This window comes from Solanum pennellii, chromosome 2 (genome assembly GCF_001406875.1).
Source record: "Solanum pennellii chromosome 2, SPENNV200".
Taxonomy (NCBI): Eukaryota; Viridiplantae; Streptophyta; class Magnoliopsida; order Solanales; family Solanaceae; genus Solanum; species Solanum pennellii.
The window spans coordinates 11,298,730-11,303,881 of record NC_028638.1 but is presented as its reverse complement, the minus strand read 5'-3'; the positions used below and the strand labels follow the sequence as shown (position 1 = coordinate 11,303,881).

The 5,152-nt window shown below is 34.4% G+C and overlaps 1 long non-coding RNA gene across 2 annotated transcripts; it reads right to left on the bottom strand.

Moving 5' to 3' along the window:
* Positions 1-8: 8 nt before the first annotated feature.
* LOC107008913 lies at positions 9-4,487 on the bottom strand. Of its 2 annotated transcripts, XR_001455314.2 has the most exons (4): positions 4,015-4,487; positions 2,109-3,846; positions 358-1,583; positions 9-275 (listed from the first exon to the last, which is right to left on the bottom strand). It is a non-coding gene; the product is annotated as an uncharacterized LOC107008913 (long non-coding RNA). The 2 variants fall into 2 exon arrangements; XR_001455313.2 differs by having other exon boundaries at positions 13-275; positions 2,109-4,483.
* Between the last annotated feature and the right edge of the window lie 665 nt (positions 4,488-5,152).

Here is a 5,152-nt window from a genome sequence, read left to right as displayed (position 1 = left end):
AATTGAATTAATAATTAAAAAAATAGATATGATAAAAAATATGTCGATGAGTAGAAATGCAATATTCTATCCTTACTTGAACAGTTGGGTGTTTCCAATACCCGATAAACTAGTGGAATTGATTCTCTGGAATGCCATCAGGACATTTTTCTAGAATCTCCTCAATGGTACTAGATTTATAAAAAATTCTTTTTGATTTTTTTTATGTCGCCTCCAAGCATCACGAAGACAGTCATCACCCACTTCTTTCCTCATACTGGAATTTGACATTTGCACTATCCAAAATAAAATATATTTAGCTTCAGTAAGTAAAAAATAAATAATAAAATATGCAATTTGACGAGTGATTGTTCTTACATTGATATATTCCCACATGCGCTTTTTAGTATCATTTGACACTACATGCCAAATAGTGTACATCAAGATGATGAGTCTAGGATTCCTTGCAATGGTTCCTATAAAGTTGCTTAATTGTGACACAGTCTTATTAGTTGGTCCCACGGCTTGTCCTTTATCAAATGTCACCTCCTTTCTTTCTTCCAAATTTCTTGAGTGAATATCCTTACATGTTGTTTGTCCTCGAACTTATTTTTTGGCTTTGATATTTCTAGATTGATGTAATAGACAGGAAATACGATATTTCTTTCATAACGAGTACGAAATCTTACAAGGTTTAAGACATACCTTTTATATTACAATCAATGTTAATTTCCTCTTCGGCATCACATTCATCTCCATCAAGTTCTTCCTGATCCACAAGATCATCCAATCCTTTGTTGTGTTCATTAATAATAGGAGTATGCATAAATTCCACATTAACTGTTGTCTGGTTATCACGTTTAGTTTCATCATCCAGGCTTATCCCTTGATTTTTTAGAAAATGATCAATAGTACTAGCAGGTATGATCGACTTCCTCTTTACCTGCTTGCAATTTGGTACATCAAAAATATCAAGTTCGTTATGTACCACTCCATCACCTTGCTGTTCCTTATCCAGAAACTGACCAATACTGGTGGCTGGTCGAACCAACTTCCTCTTCACATGATTGAAGTTCAGTAGATCCTTAATATCATGTTGTACCATTCCATTACCTAGTGTTGTTCCAGTCACCTGTACTGAAGCAGTAACACCTTCCTTCAATGACGTTTGGAACCTAGAGTTCACAAGAAGTTTAATTCCTTTATCTTGAATGGACTCTTCAGACTGAACTAACCTCTATTTAGTTTGTCTATTCCATGCAATCATATGTGAGGTTCTAAGCTATTCCCTTGAAGACAATTGAATAACTTATTTGTGCCCAAGTAATTTAGTCTTTCCTTGTTGTGGAACGAAACCCTCATAATTCTTTCTTTTATGTGGTATTGGTGCCTGCTCTTTCTTAAATTTATCATTGCGTTCATTTGGAAGCTGTTCTCTCTTAATCTTGAATTTGTTGGCCAATTCAGCACTTGATCGGTATTACATATCAACATCCAGATTCTTCAATGGACTTTGTGATTTGTTTGCATTCAAACCTTTTTTCTTTAATATTGTTCATTGATTCATTCTTCTCGCTTTGTTTGAATCTCTTTGATATCTTTCCCTGTAGTAAGTAAACCAACAAAATTTGGGTAGCTTGCCTAGCAGATTCAAATATAATACTTAAGCCTCATGATTCCAATTGATTGGTAGAAGGTAATGCATATTTAAAAGTATAAATACATATTACCTGTATACAAGTTTAACGCACATAATATTGATGGTAGAGGACAAGCATCACTAGACATTTAAAGAAGCAACAAACTTAAAAGATTGCAAAGCAGAAACCAATCAAATTGTCTTAATGTTATGGTACAGAAAAATGTTCGTGATAAGGCAGTAAAACAACTAGAGAAAGCATTAAAATCCAAACTTGAAGCTACCGTAGCTAGACAAATCCAAGAGCAATTCCAAATCTCTACAAAGAAAATTCTACAAGAAATACTGAAATATACTATGGAAGTCTCAGTGACCCCTGCCTTTGAGATGTCATGCAAGGAAATATTTGAGCAAGTGAATTTAACATTTAAGAAAGGCATTGCTGACCACACAATTACTGCATAACAACAATTTGAGTCTGTGCATTTACCATTGGCAATTTCTCATAGAGATGCCATCAATTCAGCATCGGCAATCACATAGACATTGAGCGGAGATTTTGCTGATAGTCAGAGACAGTTGCTTGGTCTTGCAGTTTCTGGAGAAAATTCCCAATCAACAAATCCACTCAACCACATGAATAATGGATAATTGCTACATGAAAAGATTGAGACACTTCCAGATCCAACAAAAGAGATATCTAGAAAGTTAGGGGAGCACAAGTATGACGAAGTTTTTACTGCAACATTACAAATGAATGATATGTCAACTATGTCATGTTTATTCTGTCAGGTTAATTTGGCTGGGATTTTTACCTTGAATTCCCTCCCTCTTTGCCAAGGAGTGCTCTTCTCACTTCATAAGAGCCAAATATCCATGGTTACGAGCTATTCCTTACCATTGGTAAGGGATGTTTGATTTACTTCAGTAGTATAAACCAAATCTTTACAATCACATCGTAAAGTTGTCTACACCAGGGGAAGGTTGGGTAAAGTGTAAAACGGATGGCACTAGCAAAGGCAACCCAAAAGAGATACCTTATGGATTTTTTGTAATAGGAAGCCAAGGAGATCTACTATATGCAGAAACACAAAGCATAGGTAACATGACAAACATGGAAGCTGAAATCACAGCAATTTTGAAAGAACTAATTTACTGCAAGAGGTGTGGGATCACCAATGTCATTTTAGATACTAAATCTCTAACTGTCAAGAACATGATTCAACGAGAGTGGAGGGTACCATGGAGTTTAATTGAAAAGATAGAGAAGATGCATATGATTATGGCGACAATTCAAATATAGATAATGCATACATTTTGAGAAGCTAATCAATTCGGTGATTACATCATAAACATAGCTATTAACCAAGAAAACAAGCAGCAGTATAACAGATTTCAAAATCTACCTAGTATAGCAAGAAAGATCTTAAACATGAACAAACAACAGTACCAGCAATCACAATAAAAATAAGGAAATTCTTCTGCATCTGCAGAAATTAACATGAATACCAATGGAAGGACCATAGAGTCACCTATTTACCGAATCATTTGTGGCTAAGCAGGGGGAAAATATTTGTTTTCGAACTAACAACACCCACCAGAAGATAGACTGATGTTTTATATGTAATAAAAGAAAAGAGATCGTCTCAATGTGTAGATTGTGATATATTACTCATGTCGTAACACAAAACATCAAAACATGATGGTTCTCTTCAATGAGAGGATTGTGATATTCAACTATGTGCACTACTATTATTACAGCAACAAGAACAAAAAACTAGTGTAACCCCACGAGTAAGGTCAGGGGATACAACAACATACACAACATAATCACACAAGTGGAGTAAGTGGAGGGTAGAGTTATGCACCGGAAACTATGAGGAAAACAACATTACCTTTCTTCAGGCAGTAAACTGGAACGAGGGAAGTGCAGGGAAACGATCTTCACCAAGAAACTTAAACACTAACAACGGATGAGAATTTCAGGCTGAATCTCAGACTCGAACAAAAATTGGGAAAACTGATCTGTGAAATGAGTTAGAAAATGTCATACTCTTATCGTCACTTGACTCTCCCTGCCGTGAATGTGTTTCTCTCTCTTTCTCTATCTATCTATCTATCTATCTATCTATCTATCTATCTATATATATATATATATATATATTAACTATTTTCTTCAGTTGCTCGAAATGTTTTTGCTCAAATACATCCCAACTTTTTTTCAGTACCTAACAGTGAAAAAGACGTTTATATAGGGATGTTAATATACAAGCTACCCTCCAAAAAATAAAATGATGAAACTAAAATACAAGTCACACTCCCCAAAATTGTATAAAAACACAAGAATATCAAAACCCTATAGTTAAAATTTAGACTTTCAAAATGAAATTTCTTACCTGTTAAACCCAAATCCAACAAAATCTCTTTGAAATCGTGTTCTTCAGAAAGACAGTTGAGAGAAAAGTGTGACGGAGAGACGAATGAGATTCAGTTCATCATCATGTCAACAACCCAACATTATTCATTTCTTCTATACACAAAATGAAAAATCAAACACTTCAGCTAACAAGAAAACTGTTTTAGAACTACCACTTGACGAAATACGTTTCAGCAAAGAGAATGGTTCTTATTCTTCAAGGAATCGTTCTTTGGAGAAGACAACTTGATATACCAATTCTTCGAAGACTTCAACTCTTCAGCTCAGTTCTTCGACTCTTCAGATTGTATCAGATAAAAGAACCAGTTCCTTAGCTATCTTCACCTCATTTCACCTCAGTTCTTCAGAAACATGCGTATTGAAATGTCAAATGGAAAGCTGAAGGAAAAGTGAAGTACTGAAAGAGGAAAGTGAAGTCAAAAATGTTTTATCATTTATTTATCTTTAATTTTTTTTTGCCAATAAAAATGGGAGGGAGTGTTAAAAATATTGGAGGGAATATAATATTTTAGTGAAAATTTTTAAGGAAACACTTATAAAGTGTTGTTTTATCAATTATAAAAGTAGGAAATTTTAGAAGTATGACCATATATGTATATAGGTGTTGCCAATTATATCATATTTTAACAACACTTATAAAGTGTACTTTATACCATTAAAGAGTACACTTTTAAAGTGTTGCAAAAATTATCGTAGCAAAAAGTTAAAAATTTTGGCTAAGCTTTAAAAGCGTTCCCAAAACTACTTTAGGCAACACTTCACAAGTGTAGTCTCAAATAATTGTGGCCATAGGCCTAAAATGATGTAGTGAGCATCCTCGAACATGAGACCTACGACCCCTTGGAGTAAGAGTTCCAAGTTTCTTCAATGGACCTTATAATCTTCAATGACCAGACCCTACATTTGTAGTAATATAAAGTAAGGGGTTAGTACGCCACATGTACTACGTATGGGTATATGTACATAACATTTATGGACATGCATGAAAAGTGCCATTTCTTTGGAATCATGCTAAGTCATTTGAAAACCTATATTGCACATACAATAGAGCATATACAAGATAAGGATCACAATCAACACAAAGTATGGTCATAGTC